Below are 22,626 nucleotides of genomic sequence, written 5' to 3' on the forward strand. Positions count from 1 at the left end.
AAGTCCAGCCTAGACTGATTGCGGTATGGTTTGGGAATAAAGAGGAAGTCCCATATAGCCTCATCACACCAGGACTCTCTCTTGGTCTCTATCTCCAGCATGACCTCCCGTGGAGCATAGGGGTAGTCATACCCATACTCTAAGGCCAACTTCCTCTGTATGCACCTCTGCATTCTGGAAAATCTGGGGAGGGTCTTCCGATTACCTCTCCTAGCTGGGGAATATGGGGTCTCCTCTCTTTTGATGAGGGAGGCGTAGGCCTCATTTTGATCCCGAGCCCGGGCATAGTTGCTAGGTGGGGATAGATCTGGGACCCTATTAACGTAGGCCTCACAGAACCCCAGATTCTTGGCGCATTCTCCTCTCTCCTCACACCATGGAATCCCTAATCTCCTCATCAGTTTCAGGACTGCTGGGCTGCTCCGATCCCCGGACCCCCAGTCACATTCAGTTTCTTCCTCAGACTTCCAAACATCCAATCCCTGCTCCAAGGATCCAAACTGATTCTGGAAGCTAGGAGACTCCACATCGATGACCCTGGCCTTTTAATCGCTGCTCACACTTGCAGCCCCGGTCACCACTGGCCACTTTCTCCGCACTGCCTGTATGGGAGCAGACTTTGCTTCTGCCGCTGTAGCTTTTGATGCACCAGGTGGCCGCTCCCCGTCCCACACTACCTGCATGCACCCCGGCTCGGACATTCGGGCCTCTTCCCACTTGCATCCTGGACCACTGACCACCTGAATGGACTCCAGCTGCATCAGGAACTTTAGCACTCCTCTTCCTTGGCCGAGGAAGGGCCCTGACTCCGCAGCCAAAGGGAGTGAGTGACCCCGGTCTCCCAAGACACATTCAATCTTCTGGGCCGACCTCCACTCTCTTCCGTCCGCAGCAGTAGATTGCCACAGTGCCCGCACTGGCCCCACACCTGCATGCATATGGTCACATTCAGACACTGAGGACATACCAGGCCCAAATGCTCCGCGTCTTCTTCGGGGAACAATGCCAGTCTTCCGTCGGGCACCATCCACACCCCCGTATCCCACAGGGTGGATGTCTTCGGCACTCTGGTCTGCTCCGCAGGTTCTCTGCCAACACGTGGGATAGCCTCTACTTCGTTCTGGCTCTCTCCAGTACTCGCCATCTTGCTCTTCTGCACACGTGTCTACCTCTCAGCCCCTCCCGGAGGCGGAAGTAATTTTATAGACTTTCCCTCCTTCTCAGGATTGGCTGTGCATGAGAGGCGTCTCCGCCCGCAACTCCAGATTGGCGGTGGCTCCTCCTGCTAGGCAGAAATTTTCAGCGCACGCTTTCCCGCGTGCCGCTCCCTCTCAGCTTAGCCTGCATGGAAGTTACTGTAAAGCGGACCGTGCCTCTCAGCTTGTACCCATCCACCATCCTTACTTGTACCAGGGCCCCAGCTGCTCCTCCATTACTCTGAGCCAGCTGACCCTCTTTGCTAGTCAGTAGAGTTCTTCCTAGTACTTGTACAAGCAAGATTTGCCATACTGCATTTGAAAAATGTCCCACTGTCAGTAAATGCACGATCAACAGATTTCTGTACAGCATTCATTTTGCCACTATTTTGAAAGAATGTCCCGCTGTCATTGGATGCACGGTCAACATTTTCCTGAATAACTCTGGCACACACAAGGCCCCCGACACACTGATCTACGTGCCCTGGGCCACCATTTTCTCCACCATTTACTGTTAAGCAGGCACAGTCCATTTTCATAGGAAGATGCAACTCCCCCACTCTCCAGCACATTACTTGAGCAGACAACGTATAGTTCAAACAAAAGGTCTTCCGTTGCCGTTGGCAACCAACAATGTGCATTTGATTCTTCATTCCACTCTCCCTATCTCCTGTACAGACCTCTCACTTCTCTTGAGCATTATAACACAGTTCTTGAGAGAAAAATGAAATTTTCACAAATTTTCTTCGGCCGTTGCCGTTAGCAACCATTCCGGTAACCCAGGGTGACATCCCGGATGAGCCCTCTAATGTAGCACTACCCCCTAGGGAGCTGCTGAGAATTACACTTCTTGGGTATTAAAAGTTCTCAGCTCAGACAATGAACAGTCCAGGAGATTTGGGTTTTTTTTTTGTGTTTTTATTGGAACTTGGATGGGAGAAGGGATGAGTGGGATACTCCAACTTGAACTATGCACAATTCCTAAGGGACAACTGAAGAAAAAGAATATGTACTCTCACTTAGGTTCCTCTTCAGGGTCTAACTTGACACTCCCTTTTTCACTGACTGTATGTGCTGACCTCCTGTCCACTGACACCCTACTGGAGTGGTCCCCTTCCTTGGCTGATCCCTGTCAAGCTTCCCAGTACTCACGGACACTGCTTTCTCTGGGTCACTCTGCCTCCAACTCCCTTGTCAGCATCCACTGGACCTCCTGGCTCAGCACCACACTTCTGGTCCACAAGGCCGACCGCCTGTGACCACCTTTCTCAGCAACAGGAGGAGAGACAGCCGTCACCCTCCTCCTGGGACCTGGCTTCCCACCCAAAGACACCCTGTCACATGTGCCCATGGCTTCTATAACATATCCCAGGATGCACCACTCTTGCGCCAACCCACTGGTATAGTCATAAAAGCCTGTGTGTCACTGGCTGGGTTTCCTCTACTGTCCAACATGCTCCTCTATTGGATACAGTGGGGACACTCCCTCAGGCCAGATGAAACACACATGGACACATGTAACAGGCAAAACTGCAAATCAGGTTCCCCTGATAAGCAAATGGAGACGCTAGGCTCTACCTACCTAGCACCAGGCTTTACCTACCTAGCACCTACCTAAGAGGGTGCTACACATGTTTACATGCATTTGAAGCGCATTTGACGCACACTTGAGAGCTACATTTTTTATGCAGTTGCAGTGCATTTTTCTATACGTTTTTGGGCTTGGCTTTTTTTGTATTTCCTTTGGAGGTCACTTACTTCTTTGTAGTTTGTGGAGAGAAGTAAGAATGTCTACTCTTGTCTGCATATTTCTGGCCATTGCCATCATACTCGTAGGAGATGTCGTTACTGGGTTCATCCACTACTGATAGGAAGGGAGACCAAGGGGCAATTCTGGACCCTCTACAATGACCCTTGTTCACATCCAGACAAGTTTATTTAGGCAGCAAATGATTTTTGTGGTCTATTTTGTCTGTAATAAAGGAAAAAAAAAAAAAAAAAAATATATATATATATATATATATATATATATATATATATATATATATATATATACACACACACACACACTGTATGTATACAGTGCTCAGCATAAATGAGTACACCCCAACACATTTGTCAGAAAACATTTACTTTCCTTTCAGAATCAACATTTTTCTATGGGACACTATACTACAAAATATTCCCACAAATGTGGGCCTTTGATTGCAACCAAGATTTGGTAATTTGCACACACAAAAAAAGTATCTTCCTAACAAATTCATTTAAGACCATGTTGCAAAAATGAACACACCCCAATGAAAGTCTTAGGGCTCTTTCACACAGGCGGACCGTTCAGATCCGCCTGTCCATTTTTTTGGCGGATCTGAACGGTACCCCCCATGCATCCCTATGGGGCATCGGATGTCAGCGGAGACATGTCCGCTGACATCCGATCCGATCCGTCAAATCTGGATGGATGGAAACCCTATTTTCCATCCGTCCAGCGGATTGGATCGGATGGGATCGGATGAGAACGGACCGACGGTCCGTTCCCATCTGATTTCCCCCATAGAGATGTATGGGGCTCTGACAGCTGTGTCTCTGCACACAGTGCCGAGAACAGCTGTCATCCTCCTGCTCAGCGGGGATCGGTGGATCGATCCCCCGCTGAGAAAAACGGACTCCATCCGACGGACAGAGTGTGTGAAAGAGGCCTTATGCCTCATACACACGCAACGATTATCGGCTGACCGATCGGTCGACTTTTGTCCAGTGTTGTTGTGTTGGTTGAAATGTGCTCTAGACTGCACACAAATTTTCTCGGCCAACAAAAACCAACTTCAGAAGTGATGTCATGTGTTGGTTAACTTTCCGTGTTTTTTTCTTCTCTGAGCATGCCCAGTCTTGCTCATCAGATTTTTGTCTGCCGAAATCTGTACTGACTGATGGAAAATCGGCCGTTGTGTTGACAGCCAACAAAAATTTTATAGCATGCACACCAGATTTTATTCAGCCGAAAAGTCGCAGTTGATTGTAGAAAGCATCATACTAACAAGCCGAAAATCGGCCGATCGGACGTTGGCCGAAAATTCACGGCCAATTATCGATGCGTGTGTACAAGGCATTAGAGGCAAAGCTACATTTTAGAGAACAAAATCCAAATTAACAAGAATTCAACTACAGGTGAGTGTAATTATTCATTAAACAGGTGTACAGCTGACTGTTGATTATAAAAGGGCGTTACTTAACAAAGAAAGCCCCTCCCATATCATGCTGTCAGCAATGGCACCACATGGAAGAGAAGTGTCACAAGGCCTGAGAAAGAACATTTTTTCTTTCCACAAGAAAGGTGAAGGCTACAAGAAGATCAGCAAAGCTTCACTTATCAGTCAGAATACTGGAGCAAAAGTGATACAAAAATGTAACAAAGACGGAATTGTAACCATCTTACAGAGAAGTCCAGGCCGTTTACGGAAGTTATCACCTCAACAAGAGTATCTTCTGATGAGAAGGGTTGAAGAAAATCACCATACAAGTTCTCTGCAGTTAGCTAAAGAAGTAGAAAGCCAAACTGGGGCGATTGTTTCCTGTGACCCAATACGGCGTACCATGTTTGATGTGATATATGGAAGGAGACAGCACAAGCCATTACTGTACAGAAGCCATGCTTTACTGAAGTAAACCAACAGGAAAAGGAAACACAACACAGGAAGAAGTACAACAGAGATGCACCATAGAGTTGCATTTAAAGAAACATATCATCCATAACATCTCCCCCTTTTAGTATTAATAAATGAACATGTGAAATTCGATAGAGACACAGCAATAACACATTCTATAGGTTAAGTCTCATAGGTGGTTTTGAACATCTACCACTACGGGTGAAGACTGGCCCTTGTGCAAGGATTCCTTTAGCCCTCTCTGAATTTACTGGGCTTCTCTCATCAGGTACTGGTATGCTCTGCGCTTGACGGTTGTCGGGCATACTTGCTTGCCCAGAACTGTCATTGCCGTTGGTATGAGGCTGTGCCTCTGTACACTCCTCACTGTCAATGGGTGAGTATGTCCTTGTGATACTGGGTGAGTCTGAACTACCAACGGGATACTGAGATTCAGGCTGCTCTACCTCTCTCAAATCCACTTGATTGCGGCGATAACGAGTACCGCCAACGTCCACAAGATAGGAGCGTGGTGCCACCTTTTGCAGACAAGTACCTATTCTCCAACGGCCTGTACGATCGCCAGGCAATGGCTTCATACGGATTTGTTCCCCCATATTCAATTCTGGCAAATCTCTGGCCGACGTGTCATATCGTGCCTTAGACACTTGTCTCTTAATCCTTAATTTTTCTGGAACACCTTGTATGACAGAGGGTTCAAGCAGCCTATTTGCTACTGGTAAGGAGGTCTTCAATCTCCTTGACATCAGTCTTTGTGCCGGACTACTATCCATGCCTTCAGTTGGAGTGTTTCTCCAATGTAAAATGGCTTTCCATGGGTCTTTACCATCACTTTGTGCTTTCTTGCATAAATTTTTAACAATCTTTACAGCTGATTCTGCTTTGCCATTAGCCTGTGGATGACGGGGTGAGGAGGTAACATGTTCAAACTCCCATTCAGTAGCAAATTTTCTGTATTGTAGGCTTGCAAATTGAGGGCCATTGTCGGAGATCACTGTATCTGGTTGGCCATGACGTGCAAACTGTGCCTTGCACCTCTTAATTGTAGATTCCGTGGATAAGTCGGGAAGAAGGTCTATTTCCCAGAAGTCTGAATAATGATCAACTAATAGCAGGTATTCCTTGCCTGCGTAGTTGAATAAGTCCATACTGATAATCTGCCATGGATGTGTAGGTATCTCATGTGACATCATGGTTTCTTTTTGTTGTAAGTGGGCATATTCATTGCAGGTGGGACAATTACTGACAAAGTCTTTGATCTCACCATGCATGTTGGGCCAGTAAAGGGTATCACGAGCTTGTCGGTAGCATGATTCACCACCAATATGGCTGGAGTGTATGCGCAATAACATTTCTGCTCTCAGTGACTTCGGCACGATGACTCTTGGACCTTTGTACAAGATACCATTTTGTATGCTGATCTCATCTCTAAAGGACCAATATTCCCTTACAATTCCAGGTACTGCCTCTTTTACATCCGGCCACCCACTCAAAACAATAGACTTCAAAGCTTGTAAAGTTGCATCACTGTCAGTGTGCTGTATGAGTTGATGTAATCGCTGATCTGTGACATTAAGATAGTCCGCTTGATTGATATCAGCAAAGAAATTTTGTTCCCGTTGCAGCAGACAAATTGTATGATGCTGATGCTCACCTCCAGGTGCCACATCATCTGACGTAGCTCTGCTCAGGGTATCGCTGATATACATATCACATCCTGGCTTGTAGACAACATTGAGGTTGTAATGCTGCAATGTAAGCATCATGCTTTGCAAACGCTTGGGAGCACACAAAAGGGGCTTTTTGAATATGGTTATCAGAGGTTTGTGATCAGTTTCAGCTGTAATTGAATCCCTTCCATAAAGATAATGATGGAAACGCTGGCAAGCAAATACAATGCTTAAACATTCCTTCTCAATTTGAGCATAATTTTGCTCCGCTGATGAAAGAGCTCTGGATGCATATGCAACTGGTTGACCTTTTTGCAAAAGGCAACAACCTAGACCATTTTTACTGGAGTCACTTTGTATCGTAACAGGCTTTGCGACATCATAGTATTTTAACACTGGGGCAGAGGTGACCAAGCGTTTTATGTCCTCTACTGCCCGGTCATGCTTGGGAAGCCAGTGCCAAACTGCATCTTTGTCTAGAAGTCGTCGTAATGGCTCACACACCTCAGATAAGTGTGGGAGGAATTTTGCCAGGTATGTAACAAAGCCAATAAATCTCTGTACCGCTTTGGCATCAGCAGGCAGGGGCATGTCCACAATGGCTTTAATCTTATCCGGGTCAGCTTTTAAGCCTTGTGAAGACAGGATATGTCCATGGAAACGAACTTCTCCCACCTTGAACTGCAATTTCTTTACACTAAGCCTCAGCATCACCTGCCGACAACGATCCAGTAGCGCTATTAACTTTTCATCATGGCCATGCTCAGCCTCCTTATCAGTATTACCGCAGCCAACTATAAGAATGTCATCAGCTATTGGCTCAATTCCATGAAGACCACCTAATAGTTCATGCTGCTTTCGCTGGTATACCTCAGGTGCTACAGAGACTCCAAATGGTAGTTTGAGCCATCTCTTTCTGCCCCAAGGAGTCCAGAACGTGGTCATGTAGCTACTCCTTTCATCCAGTTTGCACTGCAAAAAGGCATCTCTAGCATCAACAAGAGTGAAGACACGCGCTCTAGGAAGCTTGTGCAAAATATCATCGAGCGTTGGCATTAAGTAGTGTGACCGTTTCAGGGCCATATTCAGAAACTTGGGATCAATGCATATTCTGATCTTCTCAGGCTTTCTGATAACAACCATGTTACTGATCCAATCTGTAGGCTCTGATACTGAAGTTAGATGTCCTTCAGCTTCATATTTATCTAGTTGAGCTTTAACCTGTGGCTTAATGGCGATAGGCACATTGCGAGGGGCACATTGTACAGGTTGAATGGTAGGATCCAGTTCAAAACGAACCTCTCCTGGAACAGAGACTATCGGGCCCTCAAACACATCACTGTAGGCGTGAAGAATTTGCTGTTTTGTCAGTGGCCTAGTCAGAGATTTTGCAGGCTGCTTATCCACATTATGTAGCTCAGCGGGAATGGTGAACAGCATCAGTCCAAGGCGCTCACATGTTGAACCCGATAATAGAGGTTGCTGATCCGCGTCTACAATCTCAAAGTTCAGTTTGTGTATACAATCACGTATGCTGCATTCGGTTTGGAATAGCCCCAATGATTCCATTAGTTCCCCTGAATAAAATTTTAGTTTGGTGCTACTAGGCTGAAGGGGTGTTCTGGGTGCCAGTTTCATTTTGTCCTTTATACTCATGACATCACACGTTGCACCCGAGTCCAGCTGGCATGGTTGGATTATATTGTTTAATCTGAGGTTTACAAACCATTTTTTGCCCTTTGTGTTTACAGCACCAATGCATTCTGAGGAGTAAACCATATCAGTGCTAAGCAGGTGTGCATCCTCCGGATCGGATATTTGCTCAATTATGTGCAGCTTCCTTGCTTCCATTTTACTGGAGAGACACACCCTTGCAAAGTGATTTGGTTTACCACATGCAGTACAAATTTTCCCATATGCAGGACACTTTTCTTTCTCTTGTACATGCACATTGCCACAATACTTGCATGATGCAGGCTACCTCCCAGGTGAGTTGTGTAGGTGACCCTTGTGCTGAAACTTATGCTGGTGGTTTCTGAAGTTTTGCTGTTACATAGTTACATAGTTACATAGTAGGTGAGGTTGAATAAAGACAATAGTCCATCTAGTTCAACCTGTGTAGGTATGTGTGGCTGTAATCATCTCCCATACCCCTGAATGTTCTGATCCTTGAGATGTAAGTCTAAGAGTCTTTTGAAAGCCACCATACTACCCGCAGAAACCACCTCTTGTGGTAGAGAATTCCACAATCTTGTTGCCCTAACAGTAAAGAACCCCCCGCGTTTCCTGAGGTTAAAACGCTTCTCCTCTAATCGCATTGTATGCCCTCGAGTCCTCATGCAATCCCTTCGAATGAACAGCTTTTTTTCTAAGCTGGGATCCCCATTAAGATATTTATAAATTGCTATCATGTCCCCCCTCAGACGTCTCTTCTCCAGGGAGAATAAATCGAGCGATTGTAGACGCTCTTCATAGTCAAGGTCCTCCAATCCCCTAATTAGTTTAGTTGCCCTTCTCTGGACTCTCTCCAGCTCCAACACATCCCTCCTGAGGACTGGCGACCAGAACTGGACGGAATACTCCAGATGCGGTCGGACCAGAGTTTTATAGAGTGGAAGGATTATAGTCTTATCTCTGGAATGCATCCCTTTCTTTATGCATGCTAATATTCTGTTGGCTTTGGAAGCTGCCGCTTGACATTGCATGCTATTGCCTAGTCTATCCTCTACCAAGACTCCCAGATCCTTCTCCATTTTTGATTCCCCCAAGGGCTCCCCTCCTAACTGTTGTTTAGAGGCTGCATGGATATTGTCAATCAGTTTATCCTGCTCCATAGCTTTCATATGTTTGTCAGTAATTTCTGCAGTGCGACATATCTCAATTGCTGTATGTAGATCTAAATCATGTTTCCTCAACAGGTGGCGACGTGTGCTTTCACTGGTGATACCCAAAACTATTTTATCACGAATAAGTTCATCTCTCAGAGAGCCATACTCACAGCTTGCAGCTTTTTCTCTTAGCCGTGTGACAAACCTGTCTATTGATTCACAGTCTTCTTGCTCACAGCAGCCAAATATATATCTTTCATAAATGACATTTCTAGAGGGTCTGAAGAAAGCTTCCAATGCATTCAGAATGGTTTTGGTGTCACTCTTTTCCTCCTCTGTGAGGTTCAGATTATGCTTGTACACATGGAGGCATTCACTGCCCATCACCCTCCTCAGTGTGGCTGCTTGCACTGCTGCAGGCTTCTCATTCAACCCTGTGGCTATTTGAGTAGTCCTCAAATTCAGCCCTGAAATTGTCCCAGTTACTGCTGACATCTCCACTCACCCTCATTGTCTCAGGCAGTGGAATGCTGTTAGCTGCCATGATGCTGTTCTCCTTGCTGCAAATACTCAGTATCCAGGACAGGACTGCAAGTGTTAGAAAGCACAATCAGTTCTAAGAACACTCACATCAAGGCTAGCAGGCTCTCAGCATCAAATGTGTAGAAGGAGTATGGATCCAGAAATCTTCTGACACCATGTTTGATGCGATATATGGAAGGAGACAGCACAAGCCATTACTGTACAGAACCCATGCTTTACTGAAGTAAACCAACAGGAAAAGGAAACACAACACAGGAAGTAGTACAACAGAGATGCACCATAGAGTTGCATTTAAAGAAACATATCATCCATAACATACCCTGCAGAGGAATGGCATGCATGGGTGTCGTCCACTAAGGAAACCTCTCCTAAAGCCCATGCACAAAAAATGTTGCCTAGAATTTGCCAGGGCCCATGCTGAAAAAGAAGACTACTGAGACTCTGTACTCTGGAGTGATGAGACCAAGATAAATATTTTTGGAACTGATGGCTTCAAAACTGTATGGAGTCGCAAAGGTCAGGAATACATAGGAAAATGCTTGGTGCCTACTGTGAAACATGGTGGTGGCAGTGTCCTTCTGTGGGGCTGCATGAATGCTGCTGGTGTCGGGGAGCTGCATTTCATTGATGGTGTCATGAATTCACAGATGTACTGCTCTATATTGAAAGAGAAGATACTACTATAACTCAGTGCCCTTGGTCGTCATGCATTTTCCCAGCATGATCCAAAACACACATCTAAAGCCCCGTACACACGCAACGATTATCGGCCAATTGATCGTCCGTCTTTTGTCCAGAGTGGTGTTTTGTTGGTTGGAATGTGCCTAGACTGCACACGAATTTTCTCGCCCAACAAAATTCTACTTCAGAAGTGATGTCATGTGTTAGTTTGCATTCTTTGTGTTCTTTCTTCTTTGAGCATGCCCAGTCTTGCTCATTAGATTTTTCCCTGTCGAAATCTGTGCTGACTGCACGAAAATCGGCCGTGTTTTGACAGCGGACAAAAATTTTATAGCCTGCACACCAAATTTTTTTCGGCCGAAAAGTCGGAGTTGGTTGTTGGAAGCATCATACTAACAAGCCGAAAATCGGCAGATCGGTCGTTGGACGAAAATTCCCTGCCGATTTTCGATGCGTGTGTACGAGGCTTTAGGCCACTGTTTCTGAAGAAGAACCAGGTGAATGTGATTCAATGGCCAAGTATTTCTCCTGGTCTGAACCCAATGGAACACCTATGGGGAATTCTGAAGGGTCGAGCATCACTCTCCATCCAGCATCCGGGATCTAAAAGAGGTCGTTCTTGAAGAATGGAAAAAGATTGATGTTGCAATATGTCGGCAACTTGTTCATTCCATGCCTAGAAGACTTGGTGCTGTCCTTACAAATCATGGAGGTCATACACAATACTAGATGGAGTCGTTTTTGTTGTGGGGTGTATTCATTTTTGCATCAACTCATTTGAGTAAAACTGTAAATTTTGGAATTTGTTATATATTATTAACCTTCCATGTAATGAGATAAACAAATGTTTTATAAAACTCAGTTTTGTCAAAATTTTGGAAATTGTTCTTGTGTTCATTTAGATATTGATTCAAATCTTACTTTTCAAAAGGGGTGTACACATTTATGCTGAGCACTGTATATATACAGTGAATCCGGAAAGTATTCACAGCGCTTCACTTTTTCCACAATTTGTTGTTACAGCCTTATTCCAAAATGGATTACATTCATTATTTTTCTCACAATTCTACAAACAATCTCCCATAATGACAACATGAAAGAAGTTCGTTTGAAATCTTTGCAAATTTATTAACAAAAAAAAAACACAAAAAATCCCATGTACATAAGTATTCACAGCGTTTGCCATGACACTCAAAATAGAATTCAGGTGCATCCAGGCTCCACTGATCATCTTTGAGATGTTTCTACAACTTGATTGGAGTCCCCCTGTGATAATCTCAGTTGATTGAACATGATTTGGAAAGGCGCACACCTGTCTATATAAGGCCCCATAGTTAAGAGGGCTTTTCAGAGCACAAACCAAGCCATGAAATCCAAGAAATTGTCTGTAGACCTCTGAGACAGGATTGTATGGAGGCACAGATCTGGGGAAGGGTACAGAAACATTTCTGCAGCATTGAAGGTCCCAATGAGCACAGTGGCCTCCATCATCTGTAAATGGGAGAAGTTTGGAACCAGGACTCTTGCTAGAGCGGGCCGTCCTGCCAAACTAAGTGTTTGGGATAGAAGGGCCTTAGTCAGGGAGGTGACCAAGAACCCAATGGTCACTCTAACAGAGCTCCAGCGTTTCTCTATGGAGAGAGGAGAAACCTCCAGAAGACCCTCCATCTCTGCAGCACTCCACCAATCAGGCCTGTATGGTAAAGTGGCCAGACGGAAGCCACTCCTCAGTAAAAGGCACATGACAGCCTGCCTGGAGTTTACCAAAAGGCACCTGAAGGACTCTCAGACCATGAGAAACAAAATTCTCTGGTCTTATGAAACAAAGATTGAACTTTTTGGCCTGAATGGCAAGTATCATGTCTGGAGGAAACCAGGCACCGCTCATCACCTGGCCAATACCATCCCTAAAGTGAAGCATGGTGGTGGCAGCATCATGCTGTGGGGATGTTTTTCAGTGGCAGGAACTGGGAGACTAGTCAGGATTGAGGGAAAGATGAATGCAGCAATGTACAGAGACATCCTTGATGAAAACCTGCTCCAGAGCCCTTTGGACCTAAGACTGTGGCAAACATTCATCTTCTAACAGGACAATGACCCTAAGCACACAGCCAAGATCAGGGCCGTCTTTACCACAGGGCAAAAGGGGCAGTCGCCCCAGGCCCAGTCATTGTTTTGGGGCCCAAAGCAGCTCCCCCTTGAGCCCACACTGGCCACAAATAGTTGATAAGGGGATTTCCGAGGGCCCAAATCAATATTAAAGACGGCCATGGCCAAGATAACAAAGGAGTGGCTACAGGACAACTCTGTGAATGTCCTTTAGTGGCCCAACCATAGCCCAGACGTGAACCCGAATGAACATCTCTGGAGGGATGTGAAAATGGCTGTGCACCGACGCTCCCCATCCAACCTGATGGAGCTGGAGAGATCCTGCAAAGAAGAATGGGAGAAACTGCTCAAAAATATGTGGGCCAAGCTTGTAGCATCATACTCAAAAAGACTTGAGGCTGTAATTGGTGCCAAAGGAGCTTCACCAAAGTATTGAGCAAAGGCTGTGAATATTTATGTACATAGGATTTTTAGTTTTTTTATTTTTAATAAATTTGCAATGATTTCAAACAAACTTCTTTCACGTTGTCATTACGGGGGATTGTTTGTAGAATTTTTTGGAAAATAATGAATTTATTCCATTTTGGAAAAAAGCTGTAACATAACACAATGTGGAAAAAGTGAAGTGCTGTAAATACTTTCCGGATTAACTATATATATATATATATATATTGTTATAGTAGGAGGTCCCTGTACATGCAGGGGTTCAGCGCATTTTGTAGTGCATTTGTAACACATTTGTAGCACGTTCCCTGCATTTGCGGTGCAGAAAAATGCAGCATGCTCTACTTTTTTTAACCACTTGCCTACTGCCCGCCGCAGATTTACTGCGGCAGGCTGGCTCGCGCTCGTGGTGCTAGGGGGCAGCGCGCTCCCGCCCCCACTAGGCAGCGGGATGCCGATCCACGAGAACGGCGTCCGTGATTGCCGCCGGGCACCCGCGATCGTTCCCTGCTAAGAGAGAAGGACGGGCAGTTGTTGTAAACATAGCCGACCATTCTTCTCTCCGAAATGATCACATAGCTCCTGTGATCCTTCTATGAAGGAATACATGTCTCTATGAAAATTTCACAAGTCCATCCCCATACAGTTAGAAAACATCCCCTAGGCTCACAATTAACCCTTTGATCACCCCTGGATTAACCCCTTCCCTGCCAGTGTCATTAGTACAGTAACAGTGCATATTTTAGCACTGATTACTGTAGTAATGTCACTGGTCCCCCCAAAAGTGTCAAAAATGTCAGTTAGGCGTCCGATCTGTCCGCCGCAATGTCGCAGTCCCGCTAAAAATCGCAGATCGCCGCCATTATTAGTACCAAAAATATGTAGCAGAATACAAATTGGTTTAAAAAGGATGAAAAATTTTGATTTTTAAATTGTTTTTTTTTTTTTTTTGGGGGGGGGGGAATGTTATATAGCAGAAAGTGAAAAAAAAAAATATATTTATTTATTTTTTCAGAATTGTTGCTCTTTTTCTGTTTATAGAGCAAAAAATAAAAATCGCACAGGTGATCAAATACCACCAAAAGAAAGCTCTGTTTGTGAGGAAAAAAGGACATCAATTTTATTTTGGTACAGCGTCGCATGACCGCGCAATTGTCCGTTACAATAACGCAGTGCCGAATCGCAAAAAATTGCCAGGTCATTTTTTGCCAAGGGGGCAAATCCTTCCAATCCAGAGGTGGTTAACTGCGCTGGACTGCACTGCAATGATGTGAACTATTGAACTATGCCCATAGGATTACCTTGATTTTGGCCTGTCTATGCAGTTGGAGTGCAGTTCAAAATGATGCATCCAACTGCGTTCATTGTGAAAGGGCCCATTAAAGTATGGATTGAAGTGGGTGGTAAAGTATGCAATGTGGGCAAGACACTTGCTTGGCTTGATGGTGCTGCAGTTAAAGAGTAACAGTGACGTGGAGAGGTTGGTATTTAAACCTATATGTATATAGGCCAAATTATTAAACAAGTGACCGTAAACTGAATAACATGCCCTTATGGGCACTTGTTTATTATTTAGAATTGTTATGACCCATAGCACATATAAAAGATTGTTTCTTGATATTTTTAAATATTACAAATTTTTTTGTAATAAAGTTTATTTTTTTTTTTAGTGTAGCACCCTCCTAGATAGGTGCTAGATAGGGAGTGTAATTTGCTCTGCCTGCTTATCAGGAGAGCGGTAGGTAAAACCTAGTTGCTCTGTCTGCTTATCAGGGAGCAGGATTTCTAGTTAGGCCTGTTGCATGTGTCCAGGGTGTGACTCATCTGGTCTAAGGGAGTGTCCCCACTGTGTCCAATAGGGGAGCGTGTTGGACAGTGGAGGAAACCCGGCCAATGACACACAGGCTTTGTAACTGTCCCAGTGGTTTGGCACAGGCAGTGGGGCATCCTGGGATACGTTATAAAAGCCAAGGGCACATGTGGCAGGGTGTCTTTGGGCGGGAAGCCATGTTCCAGGAGGAGGGTGACGGCTGCCTCTCCTCCTGTTTGCGGAGGATGGTGGTCACAGGCGGCCGGCCTTGTGGACCAGGAGTGTGGTGCTGAATCCAGAGGTCCCGGAAAGCTGACTGGTGGAGTAGACGGCAGAGCAACTCTGGAAAAACAGTGTCCGTGAGTACAGGGAAGCTTGCCAAGGGGTCTGCCCAGGAAAAGGGCCACTCCAGTGGATAAAGTCAGTGGACAGGTGTCAGCACACACAGGCAGTGGAAGTAAAGGGGGTGCCAAGTTAGAACCCTGAATAGAATGATCCAAACAGGAACTTTCTACATTATCTCCACTTCAGTGGCAAGGTGAAGCAGCAGCCTTGCCGCACACTACAGCTAGTTGTCCTCAAGATTGTGCATAGTTGGAGTATCCCACACCATCCCAGTTCTAAATAAAAACACAAAAACCAACATCCCCTGGATTGATTATTGACTGAGCCAAGAACTTTCAATGCCGTTTGTCTGCTATCAGTTGCTAAAGGTAACCCAGGGGAATCCAGAAAGTGTAATTCTCAGCAGTCCTCTAGGGGGCAGTGCTAAATTAGTTTTGTGTGGTTGTCCCTCTTTGGTACCAATAAAGTCCAATATAGAAAAATATATATTTTTTTTTTAGGCAATAGTCAGTTACATACAGGAAACTAGCAAGCAAAATGAATGTCATGCCTACATTCAGTAATAAACGTTTTTTGAGGAGAAATTGAATTAAAGTTATAATCTTAAATAAGTGGCAAATGGCCATTTTGGCTTCTTACAATTCTTCAGGATGTCAGCAGGTAGAATTGAACAAAACTGTTTTTGTTTTTCCAAAATGTAGGTGAAAACAAGATTTTGGTGAACGTTCGCTATTCTGGTGAAATGCGTTAGTGTCAAGGGGAAGGTAAATTGAAGGGTTATTGTTTGTGTTTTTTAATGGTGCAAAAGCTCCTTTCTGATATCTATCTGAATACAGTGACAGTGGGTGCTGCCAAGCAGTGACCGGAGATGTAGTCAACGTTCAACGGAGAACTGTCTGCCCATGTTCTTCAATTTTTGTATTTTGTCAGGTGGCTGGGTGCCAACAGGGCCACCCACTGCTTGAATTGTGTTCAGGTCATCAGATCATTTGATCAATGTATGGCCAGCTTGGGATTGAGGTTAGCTGAAGAGCACACCTGATTTGGTGCATGAAGGGTAAAATTGTTCCCTAGGCTGGAAGCACCTAACACTTTGAATTAGTAATATACAGTATCACACAAAAGCTTTATATATAATATATATATATATACTGTATATATATACAGTATATAAAGCTTTATTTATATAAAGCTGTATTATAGCTTGGACTAAATATATTATATATATATATATATATATATATATATATATACAGTATCTCACAAAAGCCAGTACACCCCTCACATTTTTGTAAATATTTTATTCTATCTTTTCATGTGACAACACTGAAGAAATGACACTTTGCTACAATGTAAAGTAGTGAGTGTACAGCTTGTATAACAGTGTAAATTTGCTGTCCCCTCAAAATAACTCAACACACAGCCATTAATGTCTAAACTTCTGGAAACAAAAGTGAGTACACCCCTAAGTAAAAATGTCCAAATTGGGCCCAAAGTGTCAATATTTTGTGTGGCCACCATTATTTTCCAGCACTGCCTTAACCCTCTTGGGCATGGAGTTCACCGGAGCTTCACAGTGTTAGGAACGCTCCCTGAGCACACTGATGTGCTGTCTGTCATCCAAAGGGTTAACCTAGTGCAGGCTAATTGCAGCAATTGGCAACAGGCTGCCTTATTTAAATACCTCAGCAGCGCTGTGCCTTTGCTGTCTTGTCTTCAGCTTCTCCATGTTCCCGAACCTGCGTCCTGTTGATCCCTGCCTGATTCCTGTTGACCTTTGGCTCGTCCCTGACTTCGTTTGCTTACTGCCTGTCCTGACCCCGGCTCGTTTGACTATTCTCTTGGAACCTCCTTGTCTGCTCATCTGCCTTCGGACCTTGACCAGTCCTCCCCTGGTGGGGCGACCCTGGGGACCGCGACCTGGTATTCACCGGCAGCCAAATCCATCCTCACCATCAGAGGCTCTGGTGAAGACCGGTGGATACTTATATTCCGCATCTCAGGTTAGCCTGTGCTACTCACCTCCGGGGGTTCCCATTCAAGCTCCGCTCACTGGCAATCGGTAGGCCTTCCTCTACACGACAGACTCCTACTAGTATTATAACACACAGGTTGCCACTGGAGTCCTCTTCCACTCCTTCATGACGACATCATGGAGCTGGTGGATGTTAGAGACCTTGCGCCCATCCACCTTCCATTTGAGGATGCCCCACAGATGCTCAATAGGGTTTAGGTCTGGAGACATGCTTGGCCAGTCCATCACCTTTACTCTCAGCTTCTTTAGTAAGGCGATGATCGTCTTGGAGGTGTATTTGGGGTCGTTATCATGTTGGAATACTGCCCTGCGGCCCAGTCTCTGAAGAGAGGGGATCATGCTCTGCTTCAGTATGTCACAGTACATGTTGGCATTCATCGTTCCCTCAATGGACTGTAGCTGTCCAGTGCTGGCAGCACTTATGTAGCCTCAGACCATGACACTCCCACCACCATGCTTGACAGTGGCAAGACACACTTGTCTTTGTACTCCTCACCTGGTTGATGCCACACAAGCTTGACACCATCTGAACCAAATAAGTTCATCTTGAGCTCATCAGTCCACAGGACATGGTTCCAGTAATCCATGTCCCTAGTCTGCTTGTCTTCAGCAAACTGTTTGCGGGCTTTCTTGTGCATCATCTTTTGAAGAGGCTTCCTTCTGGGATGACAGCCATGCAGACCAGTTTGATGCAGTGTGCTGCGTATGGTCTGAGCACTGACAGGCTGACCCCCCCACCCCTTCAACCTATGCAGCAATGCTGGCAGCACTCATACATTTATTTCCCAAAGACAACCTCTGGATATGACGCTGACCACTTGCACTCAACTCCTGCTGTAGACCATGGCGAGACCTGGAACTTTTCCTGTTAAACTGCTGTATGGTCTTGGCCACTGTGCTGCAGCTCAGTTTCAAGATATTGACAATATTCCTATAGCCTAAGCCATCTTTATGTAGAGCAATAATTCTTTTTTCCCAAGTCATCCTCCAGGACGGTCACATGAGAGATGGCTCCTCCTCCTACAGGAAACACAAGCACAATTAAGTTTAAAAGGCCGCCTCACAGGCTGCCCCACAGTTCTTGTGTTTCCTGTCCTGCTTACACAAGCATGATTCCAAACATCCCCCGTTTGTTATTTTTATTTCCCTATCCTGGGCAGGCGTCCCTGGATACCTCCTCCCTTTACCGGCCTGAGCCGATAAGAGTATCCGGCGGGCAGGTACCAGCAATGGGGGCAAGAGAAGAGGACGTCCTAAGGGAGAGGAGGGGACAGAATAGCCGAGAAGACACCCTCTTCCCCTGGTTTATCTTTGGGCAAATGAAGCTGGAGACCGAAGCCGGTAGAGTCCAGAGTACTGCCCAAAGACAGCTTACCTTGCTCCGTGTGGGACTGAGGAATAGCCGACCTAGAGGGGACCATGGCGGCCAGCTGGAGGCCGTGCTGAGCCGCTCGCCATCTCCCCTCAGAAGTGTCATATCCACGCTGAACTCCCGGTGGAGTTCCCAGCGTGTGTTGAGTTAGCCAGCGTCGCCGCTGGCGCGGCGGAAGTGATGTAGCTAATATGGCGCCGCAACCGGAAGTGGGGCGGCGGCCATATTGGATGTGGGCAAAAGCGCTGGAAGAGCGTCAGAGGGCTCTGGCGGGAGATTTAAACATAAATGGCGCCAGTTCACAGACGAATCGGCTTGGCTACGCTCACCTGCTGCAGGATTCCTTCCCTCCAGGCGGTCCTAATGGCGGAGGACCAGTCCCTGTTGCCAGAGGCTGTGGCGTGTGGCCCCAGCCCGAGTATGGTAAGTGGAGGGAAGAAGAGGGGGATGCCCCACTCCCTACCTGGGAGGCCCCCCCCCCAAAAAAAAAATAAAAAAAGGGGGGGGGGGATTTTTTAATCCTTTTTTGGATCCCGGAGGAAGGGGGGGCTAGCCGGGGGAAGGGTGGGAGGTACATACACCCCTAGACGACGGATAACTAGCTATGTATCTCTGTCTCTTTCTTTCTGTTACAGCCCAAACATATAGAAGCTACTGACACTGCTGCTAAACCAAAGAAAAAAGCACTGCCGTACCTGCGGGACAAAAATGCCAACGGACTCAGACAAGCTATTATGCCAAAAGTGCATCAGGAAAGTAATTAATGAAGAATCTAAACCAATAGGAAAGGATTTCCTTGATTTCAAAAAAGAGGTCACGTCTAGGGTTGAGCGGACACCTAGATGTCCGTGTTCGACGGGTTCGGCCGAACTTTAAAAAAAAGTCCGGGTCCGTGTCCCGGACTTTTACCGAACTTTTCCCGGACACCGAACCCCATTGAAGTCAATGGGGACCCGAACTTTAAGGCACTAAAATGGCTCTAAAACACCAATGGAAAGGGCTAGAGTGCTGCAAATGGCAGCAAAACGTAGTTAAGAGCATGGCAAGTGCTCTGCAAACAAATGTGGATAGGGAAATAACTTAAAACAACAAAAAAAAAACAGAAAAATAAAACAATGTTCTTCATCTCTGAAGGACGAGGCCCATATGGAGTAGGAGGGAGGTTGAGGTGGTGGTGGATGTGGCGGTGTCATAGGCGTGCGCACAGGGTGTGCCGGGTGTACCTGGGCACACCCTAATCACCTAGGGCACATAGCATTATCGCTCTGTTTGCCAGTGAGGAGATGGGAAAGATCTCCCTCGGACCTGCTCTGCTCTATTTCTCTTTGCCAGCAGGGAGAGTAATGTATCGGGGCCATGTACATGTAGGCAAACACATGCATGTGTATTTCAACTTTGGGGTGCACACCCTAATGCAATAGGCTGCGCACACCTATGGGCGGTGTAGGTGGAAGCGGCGGTGGAGGAGGACCAGGCCCGGATTAAGAGCATCATGGTCTTGGTGCTGAGGATTTTGAAGGGCCTTAAGGGCCGTGCCTTGGCATGCACCCAGAGGAGGAAGGGTGAAGCCATGCATGCCTAATTCAACATGGGATGCTGTCTCTGAAGCCCATAAACACATCCATGCATCGGCAACTGTCCCTCCTTGTCAGGCCTTCGCGCTGTGTGGGGAGGTTCTGAGGGTGCTGCCTGGGGAAGCGAGCATAGAAGCCAGACTTCTGTGTTTACAAGTGACAGAAGAGCGGTCACAGTGAATATGGCCAACCCGGGGCCTATATAAAAGGTAGGGGCCTGGAGCTGCAGCTCCAATAGCCCCTACGTTAATCTGGCCCTGAGGAGGAGGACGAGGTAGCCAACACTGCTTCTTTTCACAAATTTTAAATGAGGGTACACCCCAAAAGAGTGAGAAAGAGCAAAAATGGAACAGTGGGTGGGTAAGGTCGGTATCCATTGCTATTCTGCACAAGGTACGGAAAAGTCCAGTGGGATCCATGCCTGGTTCATTTTAATGAACGTGAGCTTGTCCACATTGTCTCTGGACAGGCGGCTGCGCTTGTCTGTTATAACGCCCCCAGCCGTGCTAAATACCCGTTCAGATAATACACTGGCTGCAGGGCACGCCAGCACCTCCAAGGCGTAAAGGGCAAGCTCAGGCCATGTGCCCAATTTGGAGACCCAGAAGTTGAAGGGGGCAGACCCCTCATTCACTACATGTAGGCGTGTGCACACATACTGCTCCACCATGTTGGTAAAATGCTGCCTCCTGCTAAGACGTTCCATCTGAGCTGCTGGTGCTGCTGTTTGTTGTGGCGTGCTGACAAAGCTTTTCCACATTTCGGCCATGCTAACCCTGCCTTCTGAGGTGCTGGCGGTGCCCTGGTTGCTTTGGAGACCTCCTCCTCCTCCTCCTCCTCCTCTGCCTTGTGCTTCCACTGTGGCCCCGCTGTCAGATGGGAATGCCAGCAGCATCGCATCTACCAGCGTGCGCTTGTACTCGCGCATCTTGCGATCGCGCTCCAGTGAGTGAATTAAGGACGGTACGTTGTCCTTGTAACGGGGATCCAGCAGCGTGGCCACCCAGTAATCAGCACAAGTTAGAATGTGGGCAACTCGGTGGTCGTTGTGGAGACACTGCAGCATGTAATCGCTCATGTGTGCCAGGCTGCCCAGAGGCGACGAAAGGCTGTCCTCTGTGGGAGGTGTATCGTCTGTGTCCTCTGTATCCCCCCAGCCACGCACCAGTGATGGCCATGAGCTGGCCTGGGTGCCACCCTTCTGTGAACATGGTTCCATCTCCTCCTCCAGCTCCTCCTCCAGCTCCTCCTCCTCCTCATCCTCCAGAACTGTGCCCCTGCTGGACAATTGTGTCCCTGGCATTTGTGTGTGCAGGAACCCACCCTCGGAGCCCCTTGCGAATGACTGCCCTGAAAGCCTTTGAAATGTTACCTCTTCATCCTCCTCCTCCTCCTTCTCATCCTGTGCCACATCATCTTCCATCATCGCCCGAATTGTTTATTCAAGGAGGCATAGAAGTGGGATAGTTAAGCTGAGAACGGCGTCATTGCCACTGGCCATGTTGGTGGAGTACTCAAAACAGCGCAACAAGGCACACAGGTCTCGCATGGAGGCCCAGTTATTGGTGGTGAAGTGGTGCTGTTCTGCAGAGCGACTCACGCATGCGTGCTGCAGCTGAAACTCCACTATGGCCTGCTGCTGCTCACACAGTCTTTGCAGCATGTGCAAGGTGGAGTTCCACCTTGTGGGCACGTCACATATGAGGCGGTGAGCGGGAAGGCCGAAGTTACGCTGCAGCGCTGCCAGGCGAGCAGCAGCAGGGTGAGAACGCCAAAAGTGCGCACAGACGGCCCGCACTTTCTGCAGCAGCTCTGACATATCGGGGTAGTTTTTAAGGAACCTCTGCACCACCAAATTCAGCACATGCGCCAGGCAAGGGATGTGCGTCAAACCGGCTAGGCCCAGAGCTGCTTGTAACGCTCCTGCGTTTTTATATGGTGTGGATTTTCAGCTGCAGAAATAGTTCCACGTCAGCAGTCATGTAAGAGATATGCCGAGATACCATTCCCAACCTCAATGACTCATCATGTGTGGAAGGTCTTATTTCAGCCAGTAAATACACACAATTAGCAAGCTGGTTCTTAGAGTGACTTTATGCATGTGGTAACACAATGATGAAGATTGAGGGATAGGTTGAGTGGAGGTGGTAGGTGATAGACACTTGAAGGTGAGACAGTAGCAGATGGATGCAGGAAGGTTTAGCAATGTTGTATGATAGCAGATGATAGAATAGCAGGTGGACATACAAAAGAGATCAACCCAGTGCAGAAAAGTAGCAGTAGTCTCAAGAGCTAGCAATCTAGTTTATGCAGATGTGATAAACAGTCTCTACTATGCAGAGCTAGATAGTGTAAGC

The sequence above is a fragment of the Pelophylax lessonae genome (genome assembly GCF_965119305.1).
Source record: "Pelophylax lessonae genome assembly, chromosome: 1".
Lineage (NCBI taxonomy): Eukaryota > Metazoa > Chordata > Amphibia > Anura > Ranidae > Pelophylax > Pelophylax lessonae.